The sequence below is a fragment of the Falco punctatus genome (assembly GCF_963210335.1).
Source record: "Falco punctatus genome assembly, chromosome: 9".
In the NCBI taxonomy this organism is placed as follows: Eukaryota; Metazoa; Chordata; class Aves; order Falconiformes; family Falconidae; genus Falco; species Falco punctatus.
Window position 1 is genome coordinate 21,611,680 of NC_137589.1, and position 25,817 is coordinate 21,637,496.

At 39.6% G+C, this 25,817-nt stretch overlaps 1 protein-coding gene and 2 long non-coding RNA genes across 3 annotated transcripts in view; 1 reads left to right on the forward strand and 2 right to left on the reverse strand.

Annotated features, from left to right (window-relative positions):
• Positions 1-25,817, forward strand: part of PCDH15 (protocadherin related 15) — an 878,455-nt gene that overhangs the window by 351,642 nt on the left and 500,996 nt on the right. The window contains exon 8 of the mRNA XM_080401549.1: positions 11,576-11,635. The gene's annotated coding sequence lies outside the window, so the exon portion shown is untranslated. The remainder of the gene's footprint in view (positions 1-11,575; positions 11,636-25,817) is intronic.
• Positions 1-25,817, reverse strand: part of LOC308069477 — a 302,542-nt gene that overhangs the window by 69,842 nt on the left and 206,883 nt on the right. The window lies entirely within an intron of this gene.
• On the reverse strand, positions 4,569-9,397 carry LOC308069476. Its single transcript, XR_013930402.1, has 2 exons — positions 9,239-9,397; positions 4,569-9,192 (listed from the first exon to the last, which is right to left on the reverse strand). It is a non-coding gene; the product is annotated as an uncharacterized lncRNA (long non-coding RNA).

Below are 25,817 nucleotides of genomic sequence, written 5' to 3' on the forward strand. Positions count from 1 at the left end.
TATAATATTTCCTTTCTTATAAACAGGAAGACATAAAAGTCATTTTTGTAATAGCATTATGGTAATTCTCTACTATTTTCCATTCCCTTAATACCTTGCTTGCTTTTTTTGCATCATGGCTGTACAGTTACATATTATCAAGAATATATCTATATATGTTAGATTTCACCTCTAACATATTATTCTGTGGTAAATGACTAAGGAAAACCTATTTAGAAATCCATATTATTAAAACAATGTTTAAATAAATTATAAAATCATATTTATCATATAAATAATGGAATCATATTATAAACGAATGGGAAATTTTATCGTTTATATGATAAAATATTTTATCATGTAAATTGTATAACATTCTGAGAGGGTTTTGATGCAAGAGCTAAGTTGCTGGCAAAAGTATGTCATAAACCAAAGCACTTAAATTAATTAACAGAGAAGGGAGCAGGCTTTGCATTTCCATGTGGTAAAACCCAGTGCAAAATGAAGAAATCACTGTAAAAGACACGTAGATTTCAGTATTATTTACGGCAAATCTTGCTATACTTAAGTTTTCCTATGTGAGTGGAGCAGGATGTTGAGACCTCCCTTTGTGCTGCCCATATATTACATTAGTAGCAAGTTGGTTGTGTTCAGGAATCCTTAAGGGCAAGACTGTCCTTTGTTACAACAATAATGACTTTATTCTTCAGAAGCTAAAAATATTTTTTATCAATTTTGCAGCAGTAGCTGAATTGCTACAGTTTCTTCACTCAAAGTAGTGGTTCTTGTATATCAAGTTGTGTTAGTGCAGTGCTGTCATCTTCCTATGGACAGATACACTTGCATCTGTTTCTCCAACTAACCATGGAGCTTGACTTCTCCACCCACAAATTTACCTTATTTTCACAGTGATCTTCTACATTTTCTGTACTAAAACAATGCTATAAGAAACAAGATGTTGGTTACATTGCTGATCAAAGAGCATCACAGTGGGAGCCAGCCAGCCAGCAGCACCAGCAGTTAAAATTTAGTGGACATTGCTTCTTAAACAGTTTATGTTCTTACACATACCATGAGTTTGCTAATGGGCCACATGTTTATGCATTTCACACTCACTCACGCACATCAGTAGTTATGCTACAAACACATGCTTTTGCACATTAAGAGGATCATTATTTGGAGCTAATCCACTTTACAGATATTCTTAGTTAAGCAACACCGGTCTAATTTGAATAGTCAAACTAGAAGCCTCACACTTTCATTAGCCTTACATCAGTATTCAGATTCTGTTCAGAATCTGAACTAATACAAGGCTCCTCTGACAACCCGGGCCTTTCTTCCGACTTGTGCAGTGTAGTTTTACAGACAGGTAGCTCCAACGTCCATTTTATGGTTGCCTTTGCCATAATTTCACTTAATTATAAAACATCCCTTCAGGAAGTAGTTATTGGGATTTCCGAGAAGAGAAAGGAGACAAAGAAATATCAAGGAAAGCATGTTTATAAAGCCATTTGAATTTGGGGAAAATTTAGTGAAAAATAGGTACTGGTAAGAGAAATCCCTCTGTGAAAGTCAGAGTCCACTATAGTGGATTTTAAAGTTTTGACTTCCCCAAGAAGGGCTGGCAGCCAAATCTGGACTTGCTGCCTGAATAAATGAGCACTCCTCCATTGAGTATGATGCCCTTAAATTTCTGAGTTGATTCTCTGTATATATTTTTGTCTGTACTCTAACAAAATTAATTCTTTTGAATGTTTTATTTAATTTAGTCTGAGGCCTCAACTTATCTTGGTTGAAATCTTCAATTATTATTTCCATGAATAGTGAGAAAGTCCTCCCTGACTTCAAAGTAAAACATTTCCACAGTAAGAATAAATAACACAAACACTGACCTTTCAGTCCCAAGGAGAGTGTCTGCTTAAGAACTTCACAGCTTCTTGCCTCAGTGCCGATTGACATTTGCAAGGTTCATAAGTTGGTTATTTGGATGTAAATCAACATGGAAGGAAAAACAGTCTCAATAGTTATGATAGCAGAGTCCGCTTTTTCTGTGTTTAATATAATATAATGGATAATATATCACGGAAATTCACCATCAATGCATAATTTAAATGATGGCTGCTGTAAAGTATCAATGTGGAGGTCTGGAAAGGGAGAGACAGTTAAAATATTGAAAAATCCACTACATTTAATAAAGAGGAAAAAATGCCTGTTGGGGAATTTGCCAACTATGCCTTAAAGTATTGTTGTAGTTTAACCCAAGCCGGTAACCAGGCACCACACGGCTGCTCGCTCACTCCACCCTCACCCAGAGGGATGGAGAGGAGAGTTGGAAAGGAATGTTAAACTTGAGGGTTGAGATAGGAACAATTTAAAAATTAAATAAAATAAACGAAAACCAATAATAATAAATTAGTAACAGTTATAATGAAAATGAAGGAGAAGGGGAGAGGAATACAATTCAAAGGGAAGGGAGAAAACTAGTGGTGCACGATAGAGTTACTCACCACCCACCGACCAGTGCTCAGCCAGTTCCCGATTGCAAGGCCCCAGCCAACGCACCATGACCACCACCCCACAGCCCCTTCTCAGTTTATATATCGAGAATGATGTCCCAGGGTATGGAACTTTGGCTAGTTTGGGTCATCTGTCCTGGCTGTGTCCCCTCCCAAGTTCTTGTGCCCCTCCAGCCTTCTCACTGGCAGGGCCTGAGAAACCAAAAAATCTTTGACTTTGGATAAACATTCCCCAGCAACAACCAAAAACACCAGTGTGCTATCAACATTGCTCTCCCACCAGATCCAAAACACAGCACTGCAGCAGCTACTAAGAGGAAAATTAACTCCATCCCAGCTGAAACCAGGGCAGTATACACGTATACACCCCTTACTCCATACCATTTACATCATGCTACATTTTGCAATACATCACTGTCTTTTCCGTCTTTTAAGATAAATACATAGATGTCATTCCCTTAGTCTATGGACCATCCCTCATGATGGGCCATCTCCCATCAGGAGATCATACGCTAAACTATATAGCCCTGAACTTTTACCAGGATTGATCCATTACTTACTAGCCCTTGTCTTGAAACTACTATTAATGACAGAAAAGAAGCAGTGTAGTACTTAGTACGTTTGCTAGATATATGTTAGGCCCTTGTGGGACATTCCCACGCTTTTACTGATCAGATCTGTCCCCTGTCCCCACCTCAACCCTGGAAATTCTTATTAATTTTCTACAAAAGGAGCCTTACAGAGTCCATGTATATGCATCTACTTTAAAGTTATTGGCAAGCCTCCGTTCTAAGTATCAAGGCAAAGCCAACATAATCTCCTTCAGTCTCTGAGACCTGCAAGTCAGCAGAGTGAAACAGCCCACTGCCTTTTATTAGATATTACGCACTTGACAGCCAAGTCAAACGCTGAGCTTGGTAGAGCAGTAATTCAATTCATGACCAAGTAATACGCTGAATGTGTCATTCCTGTCCTCCAGAGAAACGTGTGACCTCTCCACTGAGGTCCAGCTTAAAATAAGAGGCATTTCCTTGGGGTCACTAGTTTTTCAGGGTAATGTTGGAAGTGTTTGAACCCACTCTCCACCACTCTGTTTCCTTTTCCAGAGTTTTCAGAAATATGGTGTAGGAACTGGGAAATAAATATGAGTCCATATCGATGCTATCCCTAGAAAGACTGTAGGTGTAGAGGTGCTATGAAGACATCTCATCAAGGAAGTAAAGAGAAAACTGATTTTAAAACAGTCATTTTATCACTGCTTTTTGTGGGAAGACAAGACTTGAAGCAAGCTAATGTACTTAATTATTTCACTGTGGTTTTAAGAGTTGCTGCCCTAAACAGTTTTCTTCCACCTTGAGTTAGGTCATCTTTAGTATATGCAGCAATTAATGTCTTAAAACATGAAGAGACTCCCTTCTTATTCCACCCTGATGTATGGAGACAGTGCACGCCTGCCTTTTCATGCTAAGCTTTTTGAACTTGAGCTAAAAGCTCATTTTTCTTGTGTGCAGCAATTCGGTGAAACCTCCTTCATTCTTTGTGCAGAGAACACTGCCACAGTGCGAGAGAGTATCTCATTATCCTGTGCTGCGTGAAGGATGGACCAGCACGCAGCCTTTAAAAGCAACCAGGACTCACACAACGACATTGAGATTACAGGAACATAACCATGAAGAGCTGCTTCAGCCACTAAACTTTGGTGGACTCAAATAAAATAGATCATAGTTTTGCTATGCAAACTACATCAAAGCCTCTGAAGTAGCTGCTTCCTTATTTCCTATGTAGAAGTCATTTTCACTATACCAATGTATTACTTTGAAGCAGAAACTAGTCTACCTGGGACTACATTGATTTTGAATTTTAAACTCAGCACAGCCTTTAATGATCAGTTTGTGGCATCAGGCTTCCTAATTTTAGAGCACTTTCAAAGGTGCATCTTTATTATGGTCCAAACAGCCTTCAGAGATGAATCAGAGGGTATGGCAATTGTAGAGCTGCAAATGTGTGAGACATTAAGTTCAAGTATTTGCTTGTTCTGGTGATAATTTCTATGTATATATATATATATATATATATTTTTTTTTACTCTGAACTTTGAAACCAAAATTATTTCTTAACATCAGTATATTTTTGCTAAAATGTACAGTTCATGTTATAATACTGTCTTTAAAATCTTAACTGTGGGAAAGGTTTTAAATTTTGTTTCACTATCATGTTGAGTAAGAGTTTGGGGTCCAAACATGTGCCAAAAATTAGACAATTTATTTCATAAAGTTAAAATTTCCACTCTCCTATTTAGTAGTTTGGTAGGTAACTCTCAGGATCAATGCAAAATTTTCAAAGGGCACTAAAGTCTACTGAGAGTGAGTCCATACAAGTGAGGAAAAAAGTGTATCATCTGCCTTTGAACAAGTAAACAAACAAACGCAACTAAATGGCGAAAGGTAACAGTGAAACTGTTTTAAGGATCAACTAACAGATTGACCAAGAGACAAATACATTTGCTGAAGTAGGATTAGTTAATTACCGTATTTGTAAATTTATAAGTAAACTGAAACTATCAACTTCCATCCATATGGCAATTCCTGATAACCTTGCACTTTGTATGTTAATAGTGCAGTAGAAGGAGAGGTTTGCTGACAGCCTGGCAGCAAAGGGCATTCCTGTCAGCCTCGAGCCAAGGGCCTGAGAGACCTGGTTGAGCAGGAGGGCTATAAATGTTTGCGGGTGAGAGCAGCTCACAGGGAGGGAGCTCATTCTGTTCTTCCTCGACCTCCCAGTCTTGTTGAGTGTTGGCTGGACTGCTGTGCGCTGGTGGCAAGGAGGAAGAGGTTGCTGAATATTCAGGAGAAAAATGAGGAATGGATGTTAAAGATGAGTGACTTACTGGGACATTCACTTCTGAAGGACATGAGATAGAAGGGTGTGTACTGCCCAGGTGGTGAGAGGTAGGTTCTTGGGATGGGACTACTCAGGTCCTGCTCTATAATGTTTGCAAATCAGAATGTCTTCTCACTTAACATTAGATTGCAGCTGTATTATGAGGTTACAGATCTAGAGGGGTCATAATCATATAAAAGTAATCTAAAAAGATCTTGGGGTTTCTAGGGGTCATATAATGTCCACTGAATACAAACCCACGGATTAACTCAACAGTTACAAGCTCAGCTTCAGAAGTCAAAAACTGCTCAAGCTGTGAAATTAATCAATCTAGCTGTCCATGAACTGTGTATTCATGATTTCAGAGCATCTTCTAAGCCATCTGCACGTAATCATCGTAAAAATATTTTCACAGTCTAAATTGTGATTGTCAATGGGAAACATTGACATGAAAGAACTTAAGCCACCTGCTTAAAACATGTGACTGTTCGCTGTAGTAAGCAGTGTGTTAAAACTGCATTGCATGTCTTCTTCTAGGATTGGAATGAGGATTCATCTAGTTGATTAGTTTTAAAGAGAAATAAGTTACCGTGAAAATGATTATGGAAGAAGAAAATCTCCAATATGTCGTCGTCTTTTTTTTTTTTTTTTTTTCTGAGGAAACTCATACAAAGACAAAATGCATGCCCTTATTTTAAAACCACGTTCAACATGTCCCTCTGTCCTTTTTCCTTTCGGTTTTCTCAGGAGATTTTGAAATGTTAAGAGGTGAACTAGACCAAAACAAAACATGAACAGAACAGGAAACACTTTAAAAAAAATATAGTAGGTAAACATATTGTTGCTACTGAAGGTGACAAAGAGCTATTGGAAAATTATATTTGCCATGTTTCTGCTAGCCCTATTGGAACGCTTTGCTGTGATATATAGCACTGGTTTTAGGATAAGCCATAATTTTTATCTGACCAGATGTAACTGATCTGTCACTAATTGTAATTTTTTCTTAGCTGCTTGGGAAAAAGGAAGGCAGGATCACTACTCAGTTAAACAGTATAAAACTTCATACGCATGAAAGTGGTCACACCGATCAGCCTCTCTGGGATATAGTTTGCTGGTTCCTAAATTTTTTTTGAGTCAGTAATGCTGCTGTCATCATCTTAACCCTTCTGCTGGCTTCTTGCCTCTTTGCCACCATCCTGATTGTCCCTTACTTCCCTGGCATCAGCTTCATCAGGACCTCTGAGAACACTTAGATGACAACTGTTGAAAGAGGGAGACACTGAAAAGGAAAGTAAATTAAGACTTTTAGAATAGAGTTTTAAATAAATAAATTTATTGTTGTATGCTTAGATTTTTTCAGTTTCACCTAAATCAAGAGGTGTTGTATGTATTGAGTACAACCAACAAGGCAGAATGGAGTTAATCATAATTCCAGTGTGAGTGCAATTTATATTTCTTGCTCCCTTTTTCACAGGCAGGTGTAAATTTTGATTGGCATTACTGTTTTATTTAGAAAACTGCAACAGCAGTGTTGGGCTTTCTTGCCCTTAGCTGGGTTGTTTCAAGTGAATGTCTTGCTGCTTTGGGAAGGTCTGAAAGCCAGCTGCGTGGCTAGGCTGTATCTCCCATGCCTGGGAAGGTCAGTAGGAGCAGCTTGCTCTTCTGCAGGCAGGGGAAATAGCAACTGAGCTTTGTGTGCCAATTTGAAAAATGAAGCAAAACTGGAATATAACCAGGGGCTAAAATCAAGGTGTGTGTAAATAATCCCAGCTTGGACAAAACAAGAAGGTTCTTCTGTTTACTTAATTTGGTAGAAGTGTTGCAGATTTAATCTGAAGAGGTATTGCAGTTTTAGAGCACACTGCAGGCAGGCTGGGGTTTCCTGATGATTCTGCTAGGTAAGGCCATCACAGCTGGCCAGTATTTCTTTCACAGATTCTGTTGTGTTCAGGTTGACCAATCGGTTTTGTTCTGTTGTTCCCAATGACTGTAATTTGTAAATAATTCCTCTTTATAAAACACTTTTATATTGTGATGTTGAAGTGATGGTTGTTATTAGATCTTTGTTCAGTCTTTGCTCATAAGTTGTATTGTACAAATTATTAATATTACTGTTGTTCTTGAATATTCTCTTCTCTGCCTGCATATGTAAGTGCAGTGTCCAAAACTGGATGATTATCTCACTGCGAAACACCAGTCCAGCTCAGAGCCAGAATTTCTTCCTGTTCCTCATAGATGATATTGCAGCCAGGTTTCAGGATTATATTGCAGTGTTTAGTCACTCTGCAGCCTCCCTAGTCTTTCTGTTCAGTGGTGAGCAAGTCCGTCCCTATACTGTACCTGCACGTTTGACTATTTCTTACATGCAGTATGTTGCACTCCTTCAGTTGCCGTGTGGTGCACAGGGTCTCCCACATGGGTTCTGCTTCAGGAAAATATCTAACATATTATAATACAATAAGAACAAAAATCTGAATGCAACTGAGTTAAATTCTTGTAGTTTTAAATTGGGAAACGCCTTCATTTGGGTGCCAGATTTGTTCTCTTTCTCTCTGTTGATTTATGATGTTTTGTCTTAATTATCGTCTGTTTTCCAGTTGAAGAAAAGTAGACTAAGAATGAGCACTCACGCAAAAAAAAAAAAAAAAATCTTCTAGAGCAGAATTGATTTAAATACACCTCAGCAGTGTTAAAGCTCCCAAGAGACACTACAGAGTGCAGAGAGCTTCTTAAAGACATTGGGCAGGTCAGGGTGCCAGTTTGGAGAGAAACTGGAAATTCCAGTTTTGTCTGAAACCAAGGTAAAATCAGCTGGGATGAGTCCAGAGTCAGGTAGTGACCTAATTACCTTGTCTTTTTCTGAGGCTAATAGAAGGAATAGGGCTGATCTGTAGCACTGCCTGTGTGCTACATTTCTAGACTTGTGATTAGCAGGTGCTTTTTAAAACAATGTATGCTAATGACAGAAATGGTCTTGGAGGAAGAAAAGGAAGGGAAAAAAAATGTTCATTAAATTTGCACCCGTGAAGCAAATAAAAATTGAGAAACAGCTAAGGATTGTGTTGAAAGAGAAAGGAAGGGAAGAGGTTGGTGAAAAAATCTGAGTATGAATTGAAAGTGCCATTGTGATGGGGAAAAAAATAAAGGCAAACATAGTCCTCACGTGTGTATGAAGCATAATCTGCAACCAGGACAAAGTAATGGTTCTGCTTTACGCAGAGGCAGTAGCAGCCTAGCTGGGGTCTCTGTCCTGATCTGGGCAGTGCATTTCAGGAAAGCTGTGGGGCAGCTATGGGGCGTCAGAAGAGAACAGTAAAATCAACCAGAAGTCTAGAAAATACACCCTGCAGGGATAAATTGATCTTATTTAGTATGAATACAAAAGAAGGGAAATTTGAAAACAGTGTTCCGCTGTATGAAAGACTATTTCAAAGCAGAGGATAGTTTATTCTTTTTATCCATAATAGATGGCATAAAATTAACAGGTGTAAACTGCAATAAGGAAGGTTCGTATTGAACATGCTGCCTGGGAAGAAAGGGAGCATTAACAGTTCAAGTAGTGACCAAGTTGTCCAAGACCAATGTAGAATATCCCAAATGGTGGATTTTCTAAAGTTGAATGTCTCTCCAAAGACTTAAACATGGATCAGGAGTGAAAGAAAGTTCTGAATGTATTTTGGAACAGGAAATGGACTTGATGACCTGTTGAAGTTCCAAGCAACCTGGTCATTGCTCTGACACCATTAAAATAGAAGCCTTGACCCTGCCTTTGTTTTAACATACCCAAACCAGCACTGAGCATAGAGAGGAAAAGAGTCTCTGTGTGGCTGAGAACAAAAAAAGCTGACACGACCCAAAAGAACAATTGAAGCGGAATGTGGGCAGACCAAACGGACACCAGTAGTCCAGTGTTCGGTTAGGCTGAGATCTTCTTATCTGCAGAGGACATCACCAGGTTACTCAGTAGTGCACACAGGTACCCATACAATTTTGACTAAAAATGCACAGTGATTTTGCTATCAATTGTATGAAGACAGAAGTAAATTTTGCTCCAATTAAAGTTTTAAAATGGCAGCATTGATGGTGGGGAGGGAGTGAAACCTTCCCCTGTTCCCATTAAGTTAGCCTATTGTCCACATTTTTATTTCTATTTTTAATGAGCATAATGGCTATGCTTATTAGGAGCTTCTCAATGTACTTGCTAATGAGAGAAAGAAAATAGATTTGGGGTTGTTTTTAGGTATCTTTGATTTAAATGTTTCTATGTTTGAGTGACTTACCTCCCACTCTGTATACTGACTGTAGATTCACAAAAGCCTTTCTAATTTGCCAGTGGCCTAAGTAGCCAAATTGTTTTCTGCTGCCATGCAATTTTAGTGCTATAGTATTTATTCTTTTTTTACAAAATTTTCTTCATAACCAGATGTGCAAAAACTTTGAGGTGAAAGACCATGAAATGGATCAAATAACTTTTGAGTTTTGCCAGCTGCTGCTTCTGCTCTGTAAGAGGAGCTCTATAGCAGGGACTCCTCCCAGATCAATAAACCTAGGATTAGTTGGGCAGAAGGGAGACACTTGTGACTTGAGCATCGGACTGTCTTTCTGCAGCTCTCTAAGCAATTAATTTAGAGTAGAAAGTGTTTTGCAAACAGCAATAATAGCTGCCAAAAATACTGACCCATGCAGAAGATAAAAGGTCAGGATGGTTTTTATTCCTGGGACGCAGAGCACCAGCATGATCCGGAAAGTGCTAACTTTGTGGAGGAAGAAGTATGGCTGTGCATGTTGGAGTAGGAGGGCTCGTGCTGTAGTGTGTGCCTGTTAGTTTTATAGCTGGCACCACAGAGATCCTCACTTCTCTACTGAAATCAGTTTTTTCAATTATTTTGTTGGCCTGTTTCCTATTCTTCAGCGTTATCATCCTGATCTTGCGTAATTTTAAATAAGTATTTTTATTAACAGGTAGAGAACATAAATCAGCATATACTGACTTGCTAGCAGAGACTTCGCCTTCTTCCCAAATAGTAACTCACAAGATAACATATATAGTATGAGCGTCTGTAAGGGGCAAGGTAGATGAAGCAAAGCCTGTGAGCTTGCACAGCCTTTAACTGCAAGCGCCTCTACTGATAATATTTTGTAACAAGCCATAACTGCATCTGGTTTTGTGGGTTTGCACAAAGTAGTGTCATTCTTTGAGATGTATCCTTTTGTATTTACTTCTTTGCTTAAACTGAAAACCTCTGTTGTATGAATGGTGAAATTAATTTCAGCACAGTATTTGGATTACTTCCAGAGGAGTAAACCATAAGCAAATTGTTTCTTCAAAGAATCCACCTTCTCTTAGTTTGTGTTCAATTACATGATTATTTTCCAGTGGGAGAGACAGAAATGTTAGTTATCTCTGCTGCTTGCCTGGCTGCTTTCCGTAATCTGCTTGTAGAGGGCGCTTTTATTCTACCGAGGCAGTTTGTTCCCTTTGAATCATGTCTTCCCCTGGTAGGGAGCTACTGCCTCACACCTCAGCAAAAGATTTGTGTATGCAAGTGTGTAATTTGGATTATACACCAGCAGAGACATTTTTCATTGTGCCTTTAATATGCCCGCTCCTCTTCCAGTTTGCAGTACCGGTGCATCTTCACTGCAGGGAAAGGCAGGGTGCTAGTCCTGCACCTCTTCACCATTTCCAGATTTAGACCTGCTCTTTCACCTCAGTAACAGTGCTGCGCTTGTTCTAAGAATGCAGCCTGTATGTGATTTAGATTACATCTGAGACATGCTATGCCTGTAATGAGAGAGTCTGATGGTGATTCATTAGTCGGGACTACACTGGCCTTCCTGCTCAAACAGAGGATTCAACCTCTCATCCATTTCTTACTCTTTGTGGCTGGGAGTTAAGAATTTCTCAAGCTGTTTGAAAGGTGGACTTTGATTTAATTTTTTTATAAGAGCAGTTACATGCTACTGAAAAATTAGAATATAGAGACTATATAATAAAAGAGGAGCAGCCTCCTGCCAAACGGACATACAATCCAGCCGGTGTGAAGAGTGGATGTCTGTTTTAGCTTAAAAGAATACAAATACTGTCCTCACCTTACTGTGACATATAGATATCTATCTAATGATTGATAGCAAAATTATTTAGTTGCATTCTGTTAAAAGAGCACGAATAACATTTTCCCAATTTTTCCTTCTTATAGGCTGTCACTCTGTGAGACTGCAGCAAACTGCTGGAGTATGAAGGCAGCTCAGAAGTTCATGTAAGTGTGTATCTTCACAAACGTGAATTGCAAAAACAGCCATTAGCTCTCTGGCCCTTTTAAATTTGAGGGAATTGATACAACAGGAAACACTGATGGAAAAGGGATGAGAAGATTGCAGGGTCAAGAAAAAGATAAAAACTCACAAACAATGTTAAAAATATGCAGCAGGTAAGACTAAATTGTCAGTGTCTGACTTCTTGTGAACAGTGACGATTTATAACAGCAGTGAATCACCCAGGAGTCTAGAAAGAACGATAATGCATTGCTGACTTGCTGTTCTTGGCTTCTCTGTTTTTTTGGAGGGGGTTTGCAGTCAGCAAGTGTGAGGGCACACTAGGATGGGTGCTCTGGTGGCGACTGGGACAGCTTCCTGTTTCCCACCCCAGTGGCTGCAGACCATGGCGCCTTTGAGGGTATTAGTGTATCCTCAGAGCCCTGGCATCACATTTTAGCACACAAATTTTTAAGCAATATTTTGTTGCACTCTCAGTTTCTGGTAGTTTTAGGTGCATTTGCAGGTCTATTCTGCATTCTAAAAATAAACTTGGCATTAACTTAAGGTGTGGACAGCTCTGCCTGTGGTAATTTCATAGCCAATTTCAGAATTGCACAAGGTTTACAAAGCCATAAGAAGTTACTGAAGCATAGCTGAAATTCTGTCATCGTATGTGCTGGTGCCATATTGATTGATTCTGTTATGTGCAAGAAAAGACAAAATATACTATAGCTACTGTAATGCATTTTTCTGCTGAGCCTAATTTAAGTTTTATCCTAGATTTGACATATTCCATCAGTAATGAGTTAATTGTATATGCCAGTCAACTATATAAATGTATAATGAAGTTATTAGCAGTGCGCCTGATTCTGCGTCCCATACACAAATGAAAACCAAAGAGGAATTATTTGAGGCTACTTTCAGCTGTAGGTCCTGGCTTTTTTGACAGTAACTTGAACATTAATGTTATACTGTTGTATATTGGGTAAACAGCTTTACTCAACTGTATTTTCTCTTTTTCTTGGCTTAATGTGACTTTCCACGGGGGAGAAAAAAAAAATCTGGTTTGTCCATGGGCACCATGGAAGTCTGGTGGCCTGCTGCATATTTTAGTTTAGGTGCAAGAAAGTGATTTCTGTATGAGGAAAGTAAATCACAGGGGAAATGCACTGCTGTGAAGTCTTGTCAATACAATCTGCCAAAAAGCATAGGATTTGGGCTTGGAAAAATCCCATCACAGTAATCCATTAATCCATAGAATTACCTGGAAGGTTTTCAATACAAGGAAATAATTAGATGAGATCCCAATTTTTAAATTTGTATTTAACATTTATGGCTATTTCTGGTACTTTATTTTCTTTTACTTACTGCCCTCTAGAGGTCTTGCAAATGAAATTAGACTATGGGAAACAAGGTTGCAGCAATGACTCTGTCTGGCTGGTGCCGCTATGCACTGGCTAATACAGCGTATTGAAAAACTGCATAGATGTTCCTAGAGCTAAATGCTGTTTTCCATACTCATTAGGAAGAGAAAAAATATTTACGGTGGGAGAAGTCCAGGTTTTGATATAGTGACTGTCAGTGCCAGTTCATATGAGCACAAAAGAAACTATATGACACTATCTATAAAAACCTACTTGCTTTATTACAGGTGATAAGACTTATTGCATACAGTTATCAGTGCATCAAATGTTTGTCTATTTATCCCTTTTTAATATATTCTCATTCAAAATATTTTCAAGGAGAGATCGTCTTTGTAGAGGAACTGCACAAATGCTTCTGAACCCGAGAGTCTTGCTGTTACTTAACAGAACGGGTGAGACCCAGCGGCCTTATGGCTTCACGTCTCCCAGTTGGGCTCTGTGTGCCCTCGTGAGGCATCTCGCTCACACAGAGTCAGAATGACAGTCTCTTTGATGGATTTCCCTTATGTTTAATGAACGCAGCGTGTGACCTGCAGTGTGTCTCCTTGGACATTTGGGATGTTTGCAAATCACTCTCCTCTGTCTGGCTGCCTGCTTTCATGAAGTGATTTGTATCTTAGTAGCTTTGATACTGCTATCAAAGAATTTTTTGGGAAGGACAAAAAGGCAGTGGCATGGTATGATTATGTGAACCTTGCTTCTTGGAGAAACCCAGCTGAAAATATAAATACTGTCTTTAAATTATGGCAAGACTTCAATTGAAGCTTTGCTATACCCACTGGTGCTTGGTATCAATTTGATAAATCAATATAAAATCATATTTAGCTCTTTCACCCTTGATTCACTGGCAGTTGTCATGGGTATCACTCAGCAGAGATGCCTGTAGTCCCGTTGCTTAGCCAGGTAAGGGAAGGGCAGCACTTCCGGGCTTTGTGTTTTATCGAGGAAAACTCTTATTCTGTACTTCTTCAAGTCTGCTTCTGTGAGATGATTTGTGAGACATTGGGTTTTATCTTTGAAATGAAGCAAATTAAAGTTGGTTGGAGCAACCTCGATGTCCTCTCCTGACTGAGGAAGGCCGGCCCCAAAGAGAGCAGCCTTTGGCAAGGCCCTGCCTTCGCACGGGGGCTGCTACCATGCAGCTGACCAGTGAGCAGCCCCCGGGGGGTTCTTTTGCATGGACTAAATTGCGTTGTAGGTTGAAGCAGTTAGCGCTGGGGATCCAACATCTACCCAACACGTACAAGAAATTTTGTGCAGGCTGTCTCTTCTAGCCTGCCCCCCTGCAGCTGGAACAGGCACATCGTTCCTGAATTTCATAGTTTTATCATCCAGGAATCTTGCTTTTGTGCTCCCAGACCTCTCTACAAGGCACACCAGTGCTCTGTAAAGTGAGAATGATGAGGACAGTGACTTCAGAAGAGCACATCTGACCTGAACAGTAGCACTGTTAAAGAGAGACCCTTGATGTATCAGTATCTCTATCCTCAATGGAATAATAAGATTTATCATGGATCTCTGATGCAGTCATTATGTAGCCTCTGTTGATTTATATATGATACTTATCTCCGAGGATTGACTCTTTTGTGTATGGCCGTAAGTTTATTTTCTCTGTTCAAGACACAGTTAGAGATAGTGTTATAAGCTCTCTAACCCGAGCTTTAGTTGAACTGTATCTTGGCACTGGACCATTCCTCCCCAAAGTGAATTTGTTCCCAAGTTATATTCCCTAAAGGAGAGAAGTCTTGTTTGAGAGAAACCTTTGTCACAGTTGTGTAGTGGCACAAGTAAAGCCGTAGAGATAACTAGAGCTGACTCCTCAGCAGTGCTTGCTGCCTAAGTGGGCACCCAGAATTAGCAGTTTTTGAAACTTAGCTATGGATGATGGGTATGGAAAATGAATTTACATAGATCTCCAGCTTTGCATTTCTATTCTTAATTTTCCAGTTGATCGGGGATTTGGTGTATCACAGAAGAATTTGTCTTTCTTGTATCACAGTCTTGAAGCGCAAATAAGCCATTGCAAATTGTCACTTACAGCAAAACGGTTTATTATTGATGAGATTTGTGAGATTTAAACAGGAAGGATCACTGAAGCATTTGCAGCCTTACAGGAGCTTATAGTCACAGAAAGTAGTGTAAGGGAAGTGTAAAATACCTGGGGGGAATTACTCCACATAACTATAGGTAATAATAGTATGGTCAATACAAAGGTCAGAAGGGTACGTTTAGGATGCAGGCAGGTACAGGAGAGAGGTCTGTGCTCATGAGTTGTAGACCCTTTGGGAGAATGGGAAAAGAATTTTCCTTCTTTTTTTCAGTGTCTTCCCATATGTCAGAACTTTTCCTCGGCTTGTTGGAAGGTGCTTGACTACTGTGCTGTTCTCTCAGCTTCTTGGTTGCTCCTCTGCCTGACCCTGTGCACTGACAGCACCAGGGAAGGTCAGCCCCTAGATTCTGGTGCTGGTTTATGTTGCCTCCTTGAAGCCGCATTTGCATGCCTGGCCTTCCCATTGTCAGTTAGGAGCACGCTGCCTTCATCCAGATGATCGCTATCCAGTATTGCACAAACATAGTCAAGGTTTCTGAGGGTAAATATTGAGAGGTGGGTAATTTTTTCATGTGGTAGCATCAGCCTGAAAGACTACCAATAACATAACACAACAGCTTTAAGCCAGAGCAGGACAAAACAGCGGGTATCTGTTAATTGCAGTCTGTTTGATTTTTGGATCAGAACTTATTTTTGCACTTAACAGAGAAAGGTCTAATTTTGTTCTTATTTTCCCTAGGTAATTATTTCGGTTGAGGTACCTTTCCCACAAATATATTGCTCTTAACATTAATTATACCTGCAGATGGCTTTTATATACAACTTTCTCTCTGCATGCCTGTATGTAAAACAGGGTAGTATAAATGCTAATGCTTTCATTAAAAGATACAGCAGAGGTGGATTAAAAGCAGTTAATTTTTGCTGATCACTCAGTTTATGAAGAACTTCACCACACAGCTGCAAAGTAGCAACTTTCTGTTTGTGGCCCATTTTCTGTAAGTAGGTCCATTACAAAGCCATCGCTGTAGTTGCAACAAGCCAATACCTTATCAGTAAAGTCCCGAAACTGCCTGTTGGTATGTCACCTGTGTATATGTCCGCTTGCATAGATACTGACTACACAAGTGCTTGTAATAGAGAAAAGGACATTGCTGTGTACCTTAACAGAATATAATAAATGCTTTGAAGTGATGCATGTCTGTGCCTTCAGTTATCAATTTCTTGACATATGCTCACATAGGATTTACAAAAGAAGGCGTCATAATTTAATGTATTTATGCTTTGAAATAAAATGCATCAAGAAAATACAGTTCTCCTAAATTCCAGACCTCTTGGAACTGTAATTCCTTACTGAGTCTTTGTTAAATGTGAAAACAGAGCGCTAAATAGCTCCAGTGGTGCCTAGCTCACTTGACCATTGATGCTTTTTTTGTTTTGTTTTGTAATTGCTCCTTAAGGCTCTAATTAATATGTAAATATATGCAGTTTGCTACATCTCAGTTGGCATTATTCAGGATGCTTAGCAGAGAATCCGTAGGCAAGGGGAAGGGTGGTATACCTATGATAGCAGAAAGAACAGCTGGGCAGGTGTGACCATAAGGCTAGATTAGCCAGTAAATGTTCAGCCCTGTGGGTACAGAGTGATGGCAGGACATTTACTTGGGCTCTCATTTATTCTCAGCAGTTGTATAGTCAGAAATGAAAAAGCTTCTAGTACTGGAGCTGAAATATTATGGCATTATATCTGAATAACCTCTTTCCCTTTCATTACCATTTTAAGGGTCTGCTTTTCTATCAGTTCTCTTTGGTATTTTAAAATGCTACTGGATTGTTTACCATGATGGAGACAGAGATAAGCCTTAGGCTATGTGGATTACTTAAGTATTTGGAGGAGTTTCTTAGAGCTGAATTTTGGCTGAATTTATTAGAATCAGAGTTTTATTTTTTACCCCAGTGGGAGTAGAATTCCAGCAAGGTTGATTTTTCTCACAGGTCAGCTTTTCTGATCCCTGATTTAGTCCCTCCTTTGTGTGTGGTCCAGTGAATACAGTACTTACTGATTTCTCTCCCCAGTTGCTGTTCCTGCATTCAGAGCCTTGGTTGTGATTACCAATGAAATTGTCACCAAGTACTTGCAACACTGGCAACTTTTATGGTCATTAATAATTCAGTGGAGATTACCAAACTGGAATTGGGTATTTCCTGCAATTTGGGAATCTTTAAATGGTCCCTACTCTGGAAAACAGGCCTGGACGCACACTTTCCCAGCTCTCAGTACCCCCAGCACAGTTCAAAGTGCTTAAGTTGCATTTGGCAGAGTTTTGATAAGAAAGTCCAGCATTTGAATAGAACAGTGCATTATTCCTGCCCACTTTCACATGACGCTGTGCAAATGTTTGGGTTAGTTCTGTTTTGGGGGGGTTTGGGGGTGGTTTTTGTTTTGTGGAGTTTTTGTTTGTTTGTTTGTTTGTTTTTAAGGAAAGGCTTTGATTTTTATGCTGTAGGAACTGCGCAGAAAGCCCTGTGCTGCCAGGCTTTGTGCAGGCATGGCAGAGCAGCCCAAGCTCACAGAGACAGAACAGCAGGCATAACAAGGTACTTTGAGGGGAAGTTCTGCAGAGCCCAAGAGGTGATTTGCCAGCAGCACACACTGTCCACGCGCTACATGCCCTTGGCGCAGTAGTCTGCAGAGCCCCCAAAAGTTGTTGGATACTGTTGCACACGGCAGGTAGCACAGCCCGCCTCACTGCATGACCGTGGGTCTTGGCTGTCTGTAACTGAAGCTCAGAGTTTCTTTCTCTAGAGAGGCATGATACTTATTAGCAGCAAAGCAGCAAGGTGAGAGATTCTAGCTCCTGCTGAGCTCAGAAACAAATCCTGCTGGATTTTGGCCTGTTTAGGGTCTGCATTGTTTTGGAGACTCAGGCCTTGTGGCATCATCCATCCTTTGCTCCTGTGCGCCCTCAACAGCAGCAGCTCTGAAGGGGCTGTGCAGTGCAGCAGGCTTAGAAGGGAATGAGGGACAGCTGGGTGAAACCTTCGTGGTTGTCTTAGATTATAAAACATTGTTAGTAATATCTCTAGGATGAAAATGTCACAGATGTTTCCAGATTCATAACTTACTTGGACAATTCGTTGTGCAACCTTTTTTATCAGGTGCTGCTAACTATAAATGTTCAGGCGAGCCTCAAATGTGAAAGCGTGCAGAAATCCCAGGCTATGCTGAGCTGCAGATGCTCAGCATTTTAGTTTTGAGCTGGATATTTTCATAACTCTTTGAAGTTTTTACTCATACCAAATAGCTGTTAGGTGAAGCAGATGACTTAGAAAAGAGGTACAGCCATCTGCTGCAGTGTTTCTGTCCATTGTCTTAGAAGTGTTAGGGTCTCCTGCACCAAGGAAATTACCTGTGGTACACAGCAGTAACACCAGGTCATCCACAGGTGACAACATACATTGGAAGTAAAATATCGCAGAAACTGGTCCGTTCAGGTGTTCTCCATTACTAGCTGTTTGTAAAAAATTGTTACAGTAACAGCATAGAGTATTCAGAAATTTCAGAAAGAATGTACTTTCAAGGTATAAATCAGATATATAATCATTCACTTACATGACATGAAAAATCTGTGTGATGCTGAACAACCATTACTTAAAAGCATTCGGTATTAAATTGAAATGGAAAGATACCATGTTTTCACTGAACCTCAGTGGCACATTCTTGTTGATGGTAGTATACAGTTTAAGTCCTGATATAGCAAAAAGAACTGGGATGATGTTGCCTAAACTTCCCAGTTACTGAATTCTGATCTAGTTAAACAAGAATGTAGACAAAGTTTGCATCAAGCTGGCCCACCCTCTCCAGTTGTTAATACCCAAGTACCCACCAACTCAAGTTGTCAAAACTGATGACTGAAAGGACTTTTCATCAAGGGGGTCCACCTTGGGAAACAAAGAACAGATAAGAGAGGGTCTGCAGCAGAAAAAGCAGGCCAAGCTGGTTCTGGAGTTTGGGAAGGAGTGCTAAGTAAGGGATATGTGCAAGAACTTAGGTGGAGTCATGGGGCAAACAACGGGATGAAGAGGAGTGAAGAGGAAATAAAAGACCATCAGATTGTCAGGAGGACCACCTGGAGGCATAACTGCCCAGGTGGGAAGGCTTATACATATGCAAATAATTCAGAGAAATGTAACGAATATACATATATGAATGTACAATGAATTTAGCTGTGTAACATAAAATGGGACCTGCAAAATAGTTTGGTATGCATGTTGGGTGGAAAGATCCCTGTACATCCACCGCTGCAATAATTAATAATGCCTGCTTCTTAATGCTACATTGGTGTTAAGGAGTTCTGTTCCCAAATTTCGGTGACAATGACAAGGCAATGTGCTTCTCAAATACTGTTCCATTGCTAGTTAGATACTGAAGATTTGTGCAGCTGAGGACAGGGGAGATATGAGGACAGATTGTTGGAATCAGGAACAGTAAAATAGAATTAAATCTATGTTTGCATGGAAATCAGAGGAGCGCATTTATTTAATGAGGAATGGTGATGTGCCCTGGCTGCACCAGTTTGCAGGAACAGATAGGTTGGGGTGTGCACGGAGTCCAGTGCAATGCACTAATGCAGAGCCACGGGGGTTTCTCCTTTGTTTTTGGCACAGGCTGCGCGGAGCAGGGCTCATACAAACATTTCAGTGGCCTCATATCCAGATAAATTGGAGGGCGTGACTGAGTGGTGATCGAGTGCTCTTTGCTCTGCTGGCAGTTACAGGAACGACTGGCAAAGGGGAGAGCAGTTAGAAGATGGGTTCATCCAAGGTCTTTATTCGCTGTTCCTGCCTGTGGCTCCTCTGCAAGTGAGTTCCTCCTGTTCATCTCCCCAGCCAGACCCACAGTGTGCTGCAAGGAGGGCCCAAGGGCTGTGCTCACCCCAAAATCTTTCCACAGAAGCCTCTGCAGCAGCCTGTTTTACTCTCCTGCTACAGTTAATGAATATCAAGAATATTCTATACACCCTACAGTATCTTTGATTTTCCTTCAGAGCCTGGAAGGATGAATGCAGAATTGTCTTTGTGTTACTGGGAAGCTGGGTAAGATAAGGTGTTCAGAGATTTAGACTAGCAAAAGGCTTTTACTGCGTATCAGTGTGTCTAAACGTGCCTCCAGAGATGAGTAGTGCTGAAATGCAGAAAGCCATGTTTTCTACAGACTGTCTCAAATCAAAGGATAGGGGTGGGAGAGACAAGTACTGGGAAACAATACACGTTTTCTAGGTCCCTTGGTGTGTGCTTTGGCAGTTGAGATACAAAATATTCCTTTGCTGACCTTTTTTTTTTTTTAGTGTTTTTAGGTTTATTCTTTATTTTTTTTCTCTGAATTTTGGAATCTCAAGTTTAAGCAGAGAAATAGCAAAAATTGTTACTTAAGGAGAAGCTTTAAAAAAGAATGGGGCAAATTCAGAGCGTTGTGTAGGTTATAGCCATTTCCATTTTATTTCATTATGCTATTTAGCGTTCCTTCTCAGTGTGTGTGTGTGTATATATATATATAAGAACAGGAGAGGCACTACAAGTGTATTATCCAAGGAAGAATGGTACTGGGTAGAAAAATGGACATGCTGAACTACCTAGCTTTTCTGTATACCTTTTGCCACCTCTTGTTTTACAGTTCTGCTTTGGTGGCCTGGCATACAGGGTTATGACTATCCTGCCTTAGATTTATCCAGCAAAGTAAAAAATAATTTAAAATGAATATTCATACTTGGGGATTATCTGAGAAGTCTTACGCATTCAGATTTTAGAGACAGAAGTATCTGAAAGAAGCTGAAGTTTCATTGGCTTAGTCTGTTTTCTGAACATCAAATCAAAGGCTTGAAAGTTTCTTTGAATGAAGATGGAAAAGCCATTGCTGGAAGGCAGGAGGCTGTGACTGGGGATAAAAGGAAGCAGCCAGAGCAGGGGAGTTTCTGTATTGGTTTCATGCTTATTGCTGGGTTTAAGCTATTGAATGTATTTAGCTTGTTTAATTACCAGTATAAACAAGGTCATGGGATAATGATAACATCCTTAGATGTTGATTAAGGAATAGTCTTTATCAGATCTTTTAATGTAATGAGACAGTGACATTACAAATAGTTCATTCACCATTTGAAGAAAAAATGCACAAAACAGTGGTAGGAGGTATCCCTAAGGCTGGTTATCTCTGTTACAGCAATTCCTAATTAACCTGTGGGGCTGACTAAAGGGTGATGTTATTTCAGTCCAACCCATCCTCTTGTTTTGGTTGGCTTCTTGGAACTTTTTGTTTGGGCCATTAACATCTCTGTCCCATTGCTTTCCCTACCTCCTCAGTTACACAGCTACATATCATGGTGATAAATCAAGAAGCCTGTCTTCCAACCCCAAGGTGATCTCAGTTGTTTTGAGTAATGATTTTAAAAAAATCAAAATAGTTTAACAAGTTAAATAGCTTTTTTTGTGCATAACCATTAATAACTTGGTAAAAAAAACAAAAACAAAAACAACCCAAACCAAAAAAGAAAACCAAAAAGGCCAGAGTGAGAGAATGGGAAAGAGCTTATAGTTCTACTAACAAATAACAAATACATTAGCATGGTCCGTCGAGTGCCACTTCTGACTCCCTCAATTTAATACAGAAGTCAAAATACTGTGATGTAATTCTGTACTGCACAATTCATTGGCATTAGAATTTAATATGTATTCAGTCTATTCATTTTTGCACCTGTGAACCACAAAGTATGCTGTGACAGATATGAAAGAACCTCTATATTTCTCCACAGCAGAACATTTATTTCAGTAATTATTATGAGGCAGTCAACAAGGGTGTAGCTTTTAGAGGGCAAGTTTCAAATTTTTTAATCATTTTGTGTTTCTTTTTGCATTGTTTTAGTTACTTGGGCGTGAGGGGGAAGCTGAATGCAGCACAAACAGTTATGAGAGCTATAACAAAATACTTTGTGCCTGTGGTATATTTTTTCCAAACATTTTTCTCATACCGTGTGCCTGTCTGTGTACAATAAAAAAATGCAGTTCATGAAATGTTTAAAATAATTCTTTCTTGAAGTAGAATATTTATTTTGCAAGTTGGCAAAAACCTGATTCTTGCCATGTTGCATCTTGAATTACCACAACCATTGTTTTTCAGAGAAAAAAGTTTTAGAGAAGTGCCAGCAAGATGAATTCTTTCAGGTGATTATTAACAAATGGGGCAGTATGAGCAACTAGGCAGAGCTTTGGACTAGTTTCAATTGCCAGCTCTGCCAGCACTGGCACACTGCGGGATCTCTGCACATCACAGCGTTTCTCTGGACCGCAGTTTTTGCAGTTCCTGCAATGTCAGAAATTACATAATTCTTGTTTGAGAAACACCATTTAGAAACAAAACATTGCTAATCATAATTGCAACATTCAGAGCAATACAAATGGCTATTTATTGTGTTTTGGCAGCTCACTATGACCAAGATGTTTTGGTGTTTACGTGAAGAATATGCTCTGCTTATCATGTATTCCAATTACAAATACTACCTATATTGTAGGTCTCAGCAGTAAGCCTAGTATATAAATGAGCACAAAAATGAAATATTTTTTTTTGTCTGCAGCTAAATATGGGACAGTGTGATTTTGCTTTTTATACATCTGTCCTGCAGATAAATATTTAACTTAGTCCCCAAGTTGGTTTATGCAAGAGGAGGATTGGATTATAGCGGCTCCTCTTCTTTCCTGTCCCAATTGCTCCCCTCTGGCTGACTGTGTCCTCTTGCCCCAGTGTTTTCTAAATAATTGTGTGTCGGTCTGTCTAGCAGGGGTCCTCAAACTACGGCCCGCGGGCCTGATATGGCCCCCCAGGGTCCTCAATCCGGCCCCCGGTACTTACAGAACCCCCCGCCAGGGGTTGGGGGGGAAACCAAGCAGCCGCAGATGGCTGCCTGCCACTGCATCCGTGTGCCGGCCCCCTGGTTAAAGAGTTTGAGGACCCCTGCTATTTAGCATTTCCAAGACACAATGAAAAATTAAAGCATTAAACAGAAAGCTGAGTTTTAATAAATACAGTATTTCAAACCCACTGTTCACCAGTAAAATGAAGTCGTACCAAGAACAAATACTTAATGTAGGTTAAGGAAGGAAAGAAAGAAAAACACAACCCCCCCCACGGTCTTGAACTAGGTGTAGCCAAACTGATAGTTTCAGTAAATCAAGAAAATTGTTTCTTGATGTTGACATTTAGTGTGCTTACTATTTCATTACTAGAAATTACAAGGAAACATTTCCTGTAGCCTAATGTTATGTTTTTTGATTTATTATTGTTAGTATTTTGTTTTCATTTGTCATGTTGAACACCTGAGAACATGTTGGAATAAGGATTAAATTACAGGAGCGTTCTGTGGTGGGTCTCTTGAAATTCCCCTTTCCTTCTGGCTGAATCTGTGCAAACTTTCACTTTTAGTATTTTGGGGAAAATCAAGTCACAGATGGGGTGGCTGGCATGTTTACAAGACAAGCCATGCCACCTCGCACAAGCAAAAGGCAGGCATTTACTTTTTTGTAAATAGTGAATTGCTGCTTCTAGCCTGAGGTAATTAATCTGTGTACATGTTGGTATGGGGGGAGAAAAAAAATGAAGGCGTGAGGGTTCCACCTGGTTATGACTGAGGAACTGGAGTCACGAGGCTGTGTCAGTGTGGGGAGGGAGGTGGAAGGCAGGCAGAGAAGCCTCAGGTTTGAAAAAGACCCAAAGAACAAAACATGCCAGGATTGTGTTGTTGTAGGCCTTGGCCTTCACTAGGTGTGATCCAGTAACCTGTGCTGTCCTTCCAAAAGCGAACTTCCTCCCACGTATATATTAAAGGCCTAACATAGAAGTGATAACCATGATGTATTTCATATGCTTATCTTCCTGGTCCAATACTGAGTATGAAAGCAATATTTATCTGGATGTTTCCCCTTGTATCTCTCACTATTTAAAAAAAAATACTATCTCCTAATGGTAGGTTAGGCTTTTTAAAAATGTAATCATCACTGTGGCTTAACATACTAAATCTGTTTTCCCCTCCACCCCTCCCCAAGGTCCCTAGAGTAAAAGCTTGGCCATTTGAATCAAGCCAGTGGAAATTAGGCAGCCAAGAGAGCTGGTTTAAACTTTGTATTTTTTAAAATATTACTTAGTGTTCTTTCTTTTTATATACCAATGTGGGTATTCCCTTTCTAAACTTTGTTTACAGTTTTAAAATTGTATATTGTTGCCAGGGACTTTCCTACTCCAGACTTGTGCTGCAAATGATCTGCTCAGGCGGAAGCTAGAGGTAGGGGTTTGCTTTTTGGAAGCTCTTTCCTGTTGCATTTCAGAGAAAGCCAAGATTTCAGTGTGAGGTTTTCACTCATGAGCTTTATTTTACAAAGTGGGCAGACCTTTAGCTGCCTTTTTATTTTTCTCCTCTATTGACCTCACTTCCTGTGTCTGTAAAGTAAGTGAGTAGGCATAAGCTGTGATCATTCACTGCAAGATGTAGGTGACACATCAGAAGAGCTCCTTACTTGGTGCTTTATTTTATATTCTGCCACACTGAAAAAACCACATCATTGCTCCATTTTACATACATTTGGCTCTTAGTGAGATGAAAGTTTGCACCTACGCTAAGTAGGGTTCACATTATGGAGCTCAGTATCGATGAAAGAAATGGTGAGAAATTCATATCTGCCAGACTAATTTTCTAATAAAAATCCTGCGCGCATTCTTTGATACTTTAATTTTACATATAAACCAAGGCTTACCCACTTCCATGCTCAATCCAGCTCAAATGTTTCTCACTGCTAGTAAACAATTTTATTTTGGTAAATAGATTGCTGCTGATGATATTATTTAAATTTACCCCCACAAAGTTGTTGGGTTTTTTTTAGTTATGTAACAAGACATCAAAGAGGCGTGATACTGAGTTTTTCTTCCTCAGAGAAGAAATACCAATTTTCTCTTTGAAGCTGGAATCAAAGCGAGAGAGCCTGCAACTGATCTGAGACATAGGAAAGACAGGTATCCTGCTTGAAAGTAAAATCAGAGTTTTGGCTTTGACAGATACACAGTTTTTTAAATACTTGCATTTCTTGTGATTTTCATCTGATGGAAGCAGTTTTATTCACTCCAGTGAGCCAGGGTCTTCTGCTAATGGATTTCTTTGTTTACTTTGCGAAGAAAAATCAAGTAGATTGAGTAAAGATAGGATCCATTCTAACATACCAACTTTTAACACACAAAGGAAAAAGATAATGTAAATAATAGAACCTAAGACTTCTAAAATTATGTTAAGTGCTTGATCAGCCTTGAAGCTTTCTTTTGGACGTATCAGGAAAATCTTTCTTACTTTGCTTTTAGGTAACTGGCAGTTTTGTGTTGCCTTAGTGAAAATTCTCAAGTAATGCTTTCCTGCGGGAACGGCAGTGGAAAGCAGCTTTCCCACTGTCTGTGTTCTCTTGTGAAGGTATTGGGTGAAACTCAGTTTTTAGAAAACATCCATATGTAAGTAAGAAAACATTGCTTTTATTTTGGTGTTAAAATACAATCATTACATTGATAAATATGGTGAAATGCATATTTTATTTGATGGTTTGTTTGGTATATTTTGGTTTTAACTCACTGTTGAAAGCAGCATTTCTGCTGGTAGATAACAATGTATTTACCAGTTCTGGACAAATTAA